Raw genomic sequence first — 13,876 nt, forward strand, 5'->3', positions numbered from 1 at the left:
GAGCCCCCCAGGCCCGTCCAGTCCCCTCCGGAGGCTGGGGCAGGGGCGCGCAGCGACCGTGCGTGCGTCCGTCCGTCCGTCCGGGGTCCGCGCAGGGCCCGGGGCTGTGCCACGCGGGGCAGAGCCTCCGCTCAGCTCGCTCCACAGCCCGAGAAAACCCAGGGGAGAAAGCTGGGGACCTGAGGTGTGCGCGCGTCACGGCACGGAGGAGGGGACCCCGATTTCTGCGGCCTTCCAGGGCTCCCTAGGAAAGGGGAGGGGCCTGGGGGAATACTTGGGGACCTGGGCAGTGAGGGGGTAGGAATGGGGAATCTTTATTATCCCAGCAGGGGATACCCCACTTTTCAGGTCTTCCTGTAAGCCTCTCCCCCGCCCCCTCCTCCTCCTCCTCCTCTTCCCTTTTCTCCCTGAAGCTGGTTGCCTGGAGCCAGCCTGTATAAAAGCTGCCAGCCGGGAGGGCCCAAAGGGCTGGGAGTTTTGGGGAGCCTCAGCTCCCCAGAAAAGCTACTTGGACTGGGCAGCTCCCTGTGCCAGGGTCTGTGTGAGGCTGGGGGCAGAGGATTCCCCCCTGGCCTCCTGGGACACGGAGGGTGTGTGCTGTGGGGCGGTCTATTCCGATTTCTAAGCTTTATTTGCGCAAGGAGCGCAGCACGTACCGCGCTTCTCCTTAGGTGGGTGACTGGGAGGCCGTCAAGGAATACGCAGGGCTGTGGTGACTCTGTTAACAGGGTCAGGAAAATACGGTCTGAAGTTCCCGAGTTCAATCCCCAGTGCCCTGACCCCCGCCCCGCCCCCAATCTAACGGGAAGAAATGATTTGGTCTCACTGTCCGATAAGCAGAGAGTTTTTAAACAACCTTTTTAAAAATGAAATCTCACTGAAAGTTCTTTTGGGCTTAAATATTTCTGAATGCAAATTCAACTTTACAAAAGTCGTTTTGGATATTATTTCTTGAAACCCAGGTAAAACAAACGCACCTTCCCCTTCAGCTGCTGGGCATTCATTTCAGGGGGGGAAATCATGCCAGATTTCAGCAGATCTGATTGTTTAGCTAGCATGTAGTAATTATGTATATGGAATTATGTAATCTTCACATAAGAATGTTTCCAGACTCCCTCCCTCTTCCCCTCTCTCTCCTCTCCTGTCTCCCCATCTTCCATCACCCACTCCTCCCCCTCCCCCTCCTCCTCCTCCTCCTCCTTCTTCCTCTCTCTCTCTCTCTCTCTCTCTCTCTCTCTCTCTCTCTCTCTCTCTCCTTCTGTGAGTAGAGATTGGGGGGGTAGGGATGAAGGTGATGCCACCTGAGGTACCCAGATAACAACTGACTCAAACAATAAACCTTTCCAAGCTTTCACCTCCCTTCCTGGAAATTGATCTCTGCCTTCTTGCAAATCTCTCAGAGCCTTGCAAGTTTGCAGTTGTCTTTTTATTGTTTGTTTGTTATTTATTTATTTTTTTGCCAGTACTGGGCTTGAACTCAGGGCCTACCACTGTCTTTGGGCTTTCTCAAAGCTAGAGCTCTACCACTTGAGCCACAGCACCACTTCCCATTTTTTTCTCTGTATATGGTATCAAAGAATCAAACCATGGTCTTCATGCTTGGTAGTCACGCACTCTACCACTAGGCCAAACTTCTGGCCCTGTTTTATTTTATTTTATTTATCATTATTTTATTAAGGAATTTATTAACATTGATTTTTACATCATATTTCAAATGACATGTTTAACAAACAAGTATTCAAGAAAGGAATCTCTGTATATTTATTTTATTTTTGAGTGAGGGAAGACCTCACTAACTTAAGATTTCTAGTCCTGCCTCTAGAATAGCTGGGATTAGAGATATACCCTGGTATATATGTTTTTACCCTCCCTCCCTCCCTCCCTCCTTCCCTCCCTCTTTCTTTTGACATCATTTTCCTTTAGAGGTGATACAATCTTGTGAAAATTCACATTTAAGTTTTAACTTGTTTTTCAATTAGAAAAGACATTGCACCCACCTTGGAAAATAGACATGGAGGAAAACAGAAAGGAAAACGACATACTCCCAGAGACAATATTTTCCTGCATCCCCTTCTCTGTTGATTCAGCACTGCCCAGCACACAGGGTATGTGCAAATGTGCATTGTTGGAATTTACACCATAAACATGCTCAGCACTTTCACGACTTTATTCCAAGTATAGTGTAAGACAGCAATCAAACATGAAGAAGAAGAGATTATTTATTCTTTGAAATAATATGTAATTCTTCACCATTATATAAAGGAGTTCTTGTTTCTTCAAGCTTGTTTTAATTTCTGTGCTTTCGTTGTTAGTATTTTCAATGATTTCCTCAGTGTGTGTGTGTGTGTGTGTGTGTGTGTGTGTGTGTGAACACACTATTGAGATATTTTGATTCTCATTAAAACATTATCCCAGGACTTCATAGAAAAATTGTGTTTTCTTACTTCCCCCACCCCAGAGCCTGGGGTGGACAGAGGGTCAATGGAGTGGTCAGGAAGGACACCAGGAAGTCAGACACTCGGAGTCCAAACCCGAGCCTTAAATTCGTGCCTGGCCTTCCCGGATTACAGGATTACAGGAGGATCAAATGACATTCGGAGGAGAAAACAGCCGCTTCCCAGCCCAGCCCTGGGGGTCGGGGGCCTGCAGGTCTTGCCACATTCAGGCCTCAGCTAGGAGCCATCGCGCCCACTTCTCCCAGCTCTGGCCCTTGGGGGCTCAGGAGCGCTGCTCTCCAGTTGTGATGCCCTGCGGGACGGGGGACCAGGCGTGAGCTTTGGTCCTGTGGGCTGTAGTAGACAACCCCAGGCGGTGCGCGGTGCAGCGGTGTGCGCGGGTGTTGTGTTCCCACGCGTGCAAGTGCTCCTTGCATGCACGGGTGAAGCTGTCACCTTTCTTCCTAAAGGGGACAGGGAAGGGACGATGCTGGCATTTGTGGCTGGGAGTGAGGCTCGCTGCTCGGTTCTCCAGCGGGTCACACCAGCGCATGCCAAACCAGGACTTGGGCGCACAGCGAATTTTAAGCGTCTATACCTTAAAAATGGTTCTAAAGCCAAAACTGTGCAAAAGGAGAGGGCAGGGAGAGGAGAGCAGGACACTATCACCTTAACCAAAACATTTACCCTTCTATCAACTTGCTCTCCTCAGTCTCCACCCCCAATTTCAGTGCTTTTTCTAAACACCTTTCCCCCTTTTCTTGTCTCAAGGGCAGGATTAGATAGTTTACCATGGACACTCTAAAAACGTGTCTGTACCGTCGATTCCCGCTATCTGAACAGGTTTCAGGCATCTATTGGCCACCTCTGTGTCCTTGCTGTCTTAAGACCCAGCATGGTCCCAGCCTTTCCTCGAAGAAGGCACTGGCCTCTGAGTATTCAGGACTCAAGACTCCAAACGCACCTATTCCCAGAAGCCACCTTCTGTTTGAACAGTAGATCTTGCTACTGACACATGTGCTTTCCTTGTGCCCATTTGCAGGTCCAGGGCATAAGGGTGACTTTTCTCTGGAATCACACGGCTATGGGGCAGCAGAAGAAATGAGAAGTTAGGGATTCTCACTACCGGCTCTTGTCACTGCAACCCCAACCCACAAAACAAAGCTGCCACTCTTAACCCAGAGTGGCTTCAGCTCTGATCCTTTCTGCTTCAGTCTTCTGAATGCTGGAATTGCAGACTTCCACAATCACACTGGCCAAAATAACATACTTTGCAAGGCTTGCATGAGGATAAACAGCATGCATGCATTGCAAGACTCTCCAGGAGCACCACTCCAGGTGGGAAAGGAGCACGGAGAACTTCTACTATTTACTAGACCCGCAAGAATGTGCCTAGATTTATACTTCTTTTTATTTTTCCAGCATATTAATTTTAAAAATTTTTAATTAAAGAATTTATTAACATTGATTTTTACATCATATTTCAAATGACAAGTTTAACAAGTGTTCAAAAAGGGAATCTCTATATACAATCACTGGGACTTAGATTTTAGAACTTAATCCAAATTAGGCTAAGGGTTTGTATGTCATAGACACGTATTAATTTATGAAATAAAACATTATGTCTATAGAGTCATAGGTTTTTATGTCTATATAGTTATGTTTATATTTCCTTTACCATGTCCATAGCATTGGGCAGGCAAATATTGAGTCCTCGCTCTTGTACTCTTTGGATTTAATAGCCACATATTAAGGATACCATGAGCCTTTTGTTCCTTAGGTCTTGACTTGTCTCACTCAACATGATTTGCTCTAGATTCATCCATTTCCCTGCGAATGCCATTATTTTATCTTGTCTGTAGATTTATACTTTTTAAAATTTACATACCTTCCAGTAACAATGGGGTTTCAATTCAATATGTCAGTTGCATCTTGAGCAATATCATTGTTTCTAATGGATGAGTAAAATTCCATTGTGTATATATTCCTATATTTAGCATGCATGATCTTTAAAGTCTTGTCCATCTATTTCCAGATTTCCTCTGCTAATACCTGTGCTCTATGTTTTAAACACTTCCTATTTGTCTCATGATTATATATTTGTATTTTGGGAGGCTGGGGATCAAAGTCTTTGAAAATTTCTACAGAGCTTTTTTTTGCTATGCATTTTTAAAATGTCACCTGTATTATTCATTTCTTTCATTGCTTTTAGATTGGAGTCACAGCAAAGCAGGTTTCTTTACACTGAGGTTAATTTTACCTTATTTGCTTCTAGTATGTATACAGTTTCATGATTTACATACTGCTACATCTCAGTGCAGGATTATTTTTTTTGAGAATTTAATCAAGTCTTTGCAAATGACTGTGCTGGGACCATTTTAACTGAGTCTACATCACCTTAGAAATCCGTGTGAACTGCGAACATGTAAGTAAGGTGGAAATATGATGGAATGAGTGGAGGAGAAGATAGAAGCTTTCTCGTAGTGCTTTTCTTTTCTGGTTGTGTGGCTTGAACTCTGGGCCCAGGCACTGTTCTTGAAATCTTTTTTTTTTTTACATTTTTTAATTAAAGAATTATTAACATTGATTTTTTTACATCATGTTTCAAATGTCATGTTTGCAAACAGGTATTCAAGAAGGGAATCTCTGTATACTGCATTCTTGAAATCTTTCGTTCAAGGCTAGCACTCTACTACTTGGAGCCACAGTGCCACTTTTGGGTTTCTGGTGGTCAATTGAAGATAAGAATTTTAAGTACTTTTCTGCCTGGGCTGGCTTTGTACCATGATTCTCAAATTTCAGCCTCCTGAGTAGCACGAATGACAGGTAGAGGCCATCAGAGGCTGACTCTTACTGGTTTTTAAAAAACACTTTAGTTAAGGAAAAAAGAAGATCTGGGGCTGGGGCTGGAGTGCGTGTGTGTGTGGGGGGGTTATTTTTCTATCATGCTGGAGGGTTTGAAGTCGATCCCCATCATCCATCCATCCATATATGTCTGTCTGTCTGTCTACGTGTTCGTATCTACCTCTCTTCTTCTCTCCCTCCCTCTTTCTTTCCCTTCTTTCCTCCCTCCCTCCCTCTCTTCCTTCCCCCAGATCCCCTGTTCTGTGGGCACCTCAGTAATTATTCCCACCCTCTCAGTCATCGCCCCACAGTCCTGTTCCACAGCACTGAGGCAGGTTAGGTGGGGCACGAGTTCTCCACTGGTGCAGGCACACTGCACATTGATGCCTGGCATCTCATCTGCTGGTATTCCACACCTTCTGGGTGAAAGAGGAAATGGCTGCCCCTAATCCAGCCTAGGCTGTCTCCTTATGCTATGTCTCACCCCTGGGAGAATGGGTAGTCCAGGGCTGGGGCAGGCTGGAGGCTGCTTGCGGACACTTTATCTGCACTGGCTCCCCACTCCTCTCAATTAACATTCCAGCACCAGCAGCCTGGCTGCTGATAGCAGAAGGGCACCAACCTGCAGGAGCACAGACCTAACTCCTGGAAAAATAAACTCTGTAGACTCAGGCTGTGTGTGTGTGTGTGTGTGTGTGTGTGTGTGCACGTGCACATTTGCAGTGTGTCTACAGTAGGGATCATTTAAATGGAATTTTTTTCACACACAAAAATCACCTTAACCAAACATCATACCCTGCTTTATAGTTTCTTTAACAGAATTGGAGTTGTTTCAGAATGCTTCATCCTGGGGTTTTCTATAGATGGCCTGTTGGAGAGAGCTTAGGCTTCTGATTTTGTTTTTCTAATTAAAACAATTGGTTTGGTATAATCCAGATAAATCAATTGTGCTCCGTGAGTTAAATTTTCCTTCTTTGTTTTTTTTTTAAAGACGTTTTGAACACAAACCTTAGTTGAAATCTGCTCAGCGATGGGGACCAGCTGGCCTGGAAGCCACTGTGAATGGAGCCTCTGGTTAAACCCCACCCACGGGGATAGGGGGTGATGGGGGGGGGGTTCCAGGCTCAGGCCTGAGGACCAGGCCACCCTGGAAATGTCTACACATTCATTCTGTCTGTCTATTGCCCCCGAGGCCACAGAAATCAACTAATGTGGCCGAGAGCATGCGTTAGAAGCCAAGTATGAATAGTTAGGGGATGCAGAGACCCAGAAACATGCTAGTAATCTGTAAGTTACCAGTCCTAGTCAGTGTCCCAAGTAGCTTTAATAATAGCCCTCTGGGGTCTCCCATTCTCATGGAAATGTAACTGCCAGCAGAGGAGGCAGCTTTAGGCCAGCACACAGCTATAGCTCTTTGTAGGCAACTGGAGGAGCTGAGTTTTTTTTTTTTTTTTTTTTGAAAGAAGGGTCTTGCTATGGCACTGGAGCTGGCTTTGAGCTTGGGATCCTTCTGCATTGCATATAAGGAATTAAACTTGTAATAGTGCCACAGGCGTCCATACTTCTTGACTCTGATGGATAGTAGGGAAAGTAAAACACACAATCTAAACTTAAGGGAGAAGGGCATATTTGGATGTAGGAAGCAGCTGTAGCACAGTGCATTAGTCAGTCTCCAGTGGCCACTCCCACTATGTTTGTGGCAGTGGCAGGTTGGGGGTGGGCAAGCCACGTGGACAAAGATACAGCAGGCAGACACAGTTACTCGTTGATATTTGGTACCATGTAGATAAATTATCTTGATAACCAAGAATATTTCCTTTTCTACCTTCTCCGCAGACAGTCTGATGCTGGATAGATGCATTAGAGACGAGGGTGGCTCATTTAGGAGCTGGCCCAGGGAAAATATCACATTTTGAGTGGGGTATATGTGTGTGTGGCACTCGATGTAGAGAGTTAAGCCCCAGAAGGCCCTCAAGTGCGGAGAGCTCCTGCTCTAGCAGCCTCTGGCTGAACTCCAGTGGCTTCTGCTGTCACCTGGATGACTGCCAGAGGGTGAGGGGCATGCATGGGCTAGGGTACAGGGAAACAGATTTATCCCAAGACAAGCCAGCCACCTAGTCTCCATCCTCATGCCTTGGCAATTGAGAGAGGTTGAGGAACAGCAATGATAAGAAAAAGGGCACTAAATAATTGGCTTGGATCAGTCATGCAATGGTTAAATAGTCAGATCTCATCAATTTTTCTTTACATTTCATTTTGAACCTTTTGGGTGGTAAGCCACATGGAGATACAGGCCTAGAAAAATCGACTCACATGGCTAAAAGCCTCCTTTAGAAGGAAAAGACTAGGACTCTTGCCTGGCTGAGGATTCAGATTCTTCTCTGGTTCTCCATGCGTGAATAGTTTCTGAGCTATCAGCCTTCAACCATTCCTCTCTTATCCAGACCCTTCCTGCAAGTAGTTCAAATAAATACAGTTTCTTGACTAATATATCATGCATTTAAATCACAGCAGTACCTTTCTCCCTGGAATGAAGGGGGGACTACCTATTAATAATAATTCTCTTTTATGCTTTATGTGGACTTTTCCTTATCCCTTACCTATACTGTGGTCTTCCTCAGTTGTCCTCCTTTCCATGAATAGGGAAAGGAAAAAAATGTAGATACAGTACACAAATCAAATAGCACATGGTGAGGTCCTGTGGAGGAAGGGAAAGGGAAGGGAGAGGGAGCTGCAGGAGCTTGTGTGCACGCATGCGTGTGTGCATTTACCCGGCACACACGTTCAAGTTTAAGAAGGCAGCTTACCGTAGGCCTCTTTGAGAAGATGCTCCAGGATCAAGGCCACCAGGGAAGTAAGGTAGAGGAGACAAGACTAAAAGTAAGGTGCCAGGAAGAAGAGTCCACAGGAAGAGCAAAGGCCCAAGCTGGGATGGGGCTTGGTGTCAGACAATTCATGTGTGGAGAATAAATGGAAGGAACAGGCAGGGGGAGGAGCGGGAGATGGGGCTGGGGGATAAGGATGGTGAAGGTCTTTGCTTTTTGCCTTTTGGGTAGGGGACAAAGAGACTTCAATTTGTGGCTTCTGGGGTCAGAGTAGGTCACTGGACAGCAGATGTGGAAGGAGAGAGGCCAGCTGTGATGCAGCGGATGAAGAACACAGACCCAGAGCCGAGGCGGGGACGAGGGGACAGACTCTGGGGTGTTCTGAAGAGAGATCAGAGTCGGACATAATGATCAACCACAGACGACTGGAATTGTTTTGGCCTGAGCACTACACATTGGGTTGTGGGAGCTTTGGGGAGAAGACCCGAAATTCCATTTCAATATTTGAGACTTTTAGAGTCTGGAGTTGAGGAGGCAGGCTTAATCTGTATATTTGAGCATTGTTGGCCTGTCAGCGATATTTAAAGACTTGAGCCCAGATGAAATCACTGAGTACGTGAGTGTAAAGAGGGAAGAAAAGAAATCCAACTCAAATGTTAGGCAGCCCAAGGGTTGAGAGGTCAAGGTGTCAGAGTAGGAGAGATTCATAAACCAAGTAATCTGAGTTCAAAGTCAATGTCATTAAAGAAGATTCTAGGCCCTGGGTGAAAAAAAGAAATGATGGAAGCCTTCTCTCCCAATACCTGACTTGGATAATGACTTGGACAAAGAGGCTACAAAAGATAAAAGAGACTACAAACTCCTCTACTTGGCACAGATAGAGAAACTGGAACTTGAATAAGCGGATGTAATTGTTTTAATGGCTATTTTCTTACATCTGAATCAAAGTGCCGTGGTTCCTGAAGGATCTAAAGGACATGATGTGACAATGTTCAATGATCCAGCAAATGGATATGGAATGTGGGAATGATAATGTGCAGGGAATAGTTAGATGAAGGAAATACACATACTCATTGTACTCCTTTTTTTTTTTTCTTTTTGTCATCGTGGGGCTTGAACTCAGGACTTAGGCTCTGTCCCTTGGGCTATTTTTTTTTTTTTTTGCTCAAGGTTAGCGCTCTACCACTAGCACTTGGTACTGAGGAATTGAACCCAGGGCTTCATGCATACGAGGCCAGCACTCTACTACTGAGCCACATTCCCAGCCCACTGCACTTTTTAAAAAAAACAGAAAAGAAAGACACTCCAATCATATTAATCTATAAAGATGAATGAATAGGATTGGAAACTCAGCAAAATAGACTAAAGAGAAAAAGAAGGGCAACTAAGCAGTATTAAAATTGAAATCTGGCCAGGTGTGTGGCTCACGCCTGTAATTCTAGCTACTCAGGAGGCTGAGATCTGAGGATGGAGGTTCAAAGCTAGCACGAAAGTTTGTGAGACTCTTACCTCCAATTAACCACCAGAAAAAGTGGTGCTGTGGTTTAATGTGCTAGCCTTGTGCAAAAGAGCCCAGGGACAGTGCCCAGACCCAGATTTCAAGTCCCATGACCAACACACACACACACACACACACACACAATATCTGGATGGGCACTCACGGCTCATGCCTCTAATCGGAGCTATTCAGGAGATTGGGATCTGAGGATTGTGGTTCAAAGCCAGCCCAGGCATGAAATTTGGTGAGGTGAGACTCTTATCTCCAGTTAGTCAGCCAAAGAGGCGAAAGTGGAGCTATGTCTCAAGTGGTACAGTACTAGTCTTAAGCATAAAAGCTCAGGGAGAGCAACTAGGCCCAGAGTTTAAGCTGTAGGATTAGCAAAATAAAGGAAGGAAAGAAGGAAAGAAGGAAGGAAGGAAGGAAGGAAGGAAGGAAGGAAGGTAAAAAGAAAGCTACGCAGGAAATATGCTGAAGTGGTAGAGTGCCAGTTGAACAAGAAAACCAAATATGCCTGAGGCTCTGAGTTCAAACCCCAGTACCAGCAAAGAATAAACAATTAGAATGAAGGGAAAAAATGTGTACTATCAAAAACACAGGCAGCAAGAGATAAATAAAAATGAAGAGCCTTCATATACTTCAGGACACATCAATCAGATATCAGATAACCCACATAATGGAGGGGAATATATGCCTATACTTGATGGGAGAGCATTAATAAGCTGAGAAGGAATTAATTTCTAGTATACACATACATACCCTCAAATCCACCGTCAACACAAAAGCACACAACTCCAACAAGAATAAGGCAAAGACTTAAACAGAGATAGTGCCAAAGAAAATAGAGAAATAGTTATCACTAGGAAAGTGCAAATCCACACGATGCATCAGTCAAACTGGCGCAGGTACACATGTGTTATGACAACAAGAGGTTGAGAAGAACCATGTCCCCCTGTGGCAAGCGTATAAAATTGCATCACCCTAATGGAAAATGGTATCCAGGCTCCTGGGAAAATGGAAACTCAGAATCATATGATTCTGGGGATATAACCAAGAGAGTTAAAAGCAGTCTGAAAGTGATATTAGCTCATTCATGTTCATTATATATTTTTGTTGGTCCTGGGAATTGAACTCAGGGCATGGACACTGTCTGTGAGCTTTTTCTTTTTTCTCCTCAAGGCTAGCAATGTTCTACCACTTTGAGCCCAGCCCCACTTCCGGGTTTTTAAGTGGTTAATTGGGGATGACAGTCTCTAATGGCCTTGCCTGCTAAAGCTGGCTTCCACCTGAGATCCTCAAATCTCAGACGCCTGAGTAGCTGGATTATAGGTATGAGCCACCAGTGCCCAGATTATAGCAGAATTAAAAATGAAATATATATACATATATATTTGTTGTTGGTGGTCATGGGGCTTGAACTCAGGGCCTGGGCAATGTCCCTGAACTTGTTCGCTAAAGGATAGCACACCACCACTTTGCACCTTAGTGCCATGTCTGGTTTTCTGATAATTAAAAATAAGAATTTCATGGACTTTTCTTCCTGGGCTGGCTTTGAACAGAGATCTCAGCCTCCCGAGTAGCTAGGATTATAGGTGTGAGCCTTAGTGCCTGGCTAAAAATATAATTTTATAGCTAACATTACCATTTCGTAAGTCACATAATGGGCACATTTCTTTTTGTTCAGTGTCACTCCTTCCTTTGCTTTCCCTCAGTTTCCCCTGTGTCCCTGCCCCTAAGCTACCTAGTATATACTGAATACCAAGACTGCATTTGTTCACCCTTCCTCCCTCCCTTTCTGTGCTTTCCCTTGGCCCCCTGAAAAGGAAAAAAAAAATCCCAAAGCAAAACCAAACCACCACCACCACCACCAACCCGTATTTCCATTTCCTGGAATTGGTTTTGATCAATAGTATTTTAAATGTTCAGGGGAGTTACACCTTCCCTAAGTGTATCTTCCTTTAGTCAGTCCTGCACAGAGCCCTGTGTGATTCATCATGTCCCATTGTAATTTAGATTTAGCTTCTACATATGAGAGAAAACGTGCACCTCTTGTCTCTTAGAGCATGGCTCACTTGGCTTAAGCTGATTTGTTGTAGGGCCATCCATTTCCCTTATAGCAGCAATTAAAAAAAATAGTAGCCAAAGTGAAGAAAGTATTCAAGTAGCCGCCAAAGATAAACAGATAAGCAAAATGTAGGTAGTAAAATATGGACAAGTGTTCACGTACATTTTCCTCTTTTGGCAGAGCAGAAAGACCCCAGCCAGATGATTGGTAACTAGTAGTAGAATAGTTGCTTAGCACAGAAGGGGGGAAAAAAACCCCACTAGAATATATCTTTTGATTTAATCTTATGTTTGTCTTTTTACAAAAGTAATCCCAGGATAATATAAAGATTGAGGCCCCAGGATGGCACCTGGAATAGTGTTTTGTAATTTAAAAAGAACAGCCTAGCTTTTTATTAATACATTTTTAGTATCTCACAGTGAAATAGCACAGGACACTTAAAAAGATGTGCAGATTTGTTAGAACAGTGTGCATATTTATTTAATAAAAAAGTGAGGTCTGAACCCACGATTTTACATTTGAGAGGCAGAGAGAGAGAGCGAGCAAGAGCGAGCGAGAGAGAGAGCGAGAGCGAGAGAGAGAGCGAGAGAGAGAGCGAGAGAGAGAGCGAGAGAGCGAGAGAGAGAGCGAGAGAGAGAGAGAGAGAGAGAGAGGGAGAGAGGGAGAGAGGGAGAGAGGGAGAGAGGGAGAGAGGGAGAGAGGGAGAGAGGGAGAGGGGGGGAGAAGAGAAGGAGGAAGAGGGAGAGTGTATAGTGGGTTTGTGTGCTTGACTTCAGGAACAAGTTAGAATACAAATAAAAATAAATGGTAAAATGCATTTTATATGATTCAAACAAACAATGGGCCTGTGGGTGATATTTGCTACCTATGTTTCTTTTCTTAAACAACAGCAACAACAACCAAAACAAAACCAAAAAATCCCCAGAACTCCTGAAACAATGCTAATGGAACTAGCCAAAGAAGGGAGAAATTTTGATCCAACACTGCCCTCTACTGGGGATGCTGTTTCTTGCACTGTCTTGATTTGCTATGCATTTGTTGCAAGCTCACCTCTTCTCTCCTTTCCTCCCCTCCTTCCTTCCCCTTCCCAGCACCCCACAGTTCTGTCAAGCTCACATGGGTGCTTTTCTTTATATTCCAGGTCTGGAAACTTCCAAACTTTTGCCCTGGGGCCTCTGTATCCAGGTCTTGCAGGGTGTGAACAGGATCCAGCGGGGCCCTCTTGGCTCCTAGAGAGGGTAGCAGGCCCAGAACGTTCTTTACTTGCCAAGAGGGGGAGAAGGAGGTTACCAGGCCACAGGCCTTCAACACTGGACTGCATGTCAGAATTAACCTGGGTGCCATCTGCAGAGAATGAAATTGAGAGAGTTTGCCATTGGAATCAGGATCCCAGTTTATGAAAGATGCCTCCCTGGCTGTGATGCCACAGGCTCACAGCTGGGTTCCAGTCCCAAGTCTTAAGGGCAGCTGGCCCCCTGTTCTCAGATGGACTGGAGCTGGAAGCAGGACCACAGGCTGTGGCAGTGCCTCGGCCTGTTGACCCTAACACTTCCCCACACTCTGTGGGGACGCAATTGAGTCACTCTTTTCACTGCTTAGCTGCAGGCCTCTGTTTTGCTCTTCGCTGTGATTCTTGTGTATCACAATTGGAATCTGGTCTTGGAACAGGGGTCTTGTTCCATGTCTCACAGCCTCAACATTGCTGGACACTCAGTGTGTCTTGTCTTTTTTATTCTTCTTCTGATACCATTCCTGGGGCTTGAACTCAGACCTTGGGAGCTATCCCTGTGCTTTCTTTCTTTTATTTATTTTTTGTCAGTCGTGGGGCTTGAACTCTGGGCCTGGCGCTGTCCCTGAGCTCTTCAGCTCAAGGACACTACCATACCTCTTGACCGACAGCGCCACTTCTGGTTTTCTAGTGGTTAATTGGAGATAGAGTCTCATGGACTTTAGTGCCAACCAGGCTGGCTTTGAACTTTGATCCTCAGATCTCAGCCTCCTGAGTAGCTAGGATTACAGGCATGAGCCACTGCACCCGGCTCCCTATGATTTTTTGCTCAAGGTTAGTACTCTGCTATGTGAGTTACAACTCCGTTTCTAGCTTTTCTGGTAGTTAATTGAGTCCTACACTGACTAGCTTCAAACTTTGATGCTTAGAACCCAGCCTTCTGAGGAGGAAATAAGATTATAGGCATGAGCCACCACCACC

The sequence above is a fragment of the Megascapheus bottae genome, chromosome 20 (genome assembly GCF_031878675.1).
Source record: "Megascapheus bottae isolate mThoBot1 chromosome 20, mThoBot2.hap1, whole genome shotgun sequence".
In the NCBI taxonomy this organism is placed as follows: Eukaryota; Metazoa; Chordata; class Mammalia; order Rodentia; family Geomyidae; genus Megascapheus; species Megascapheus bottae.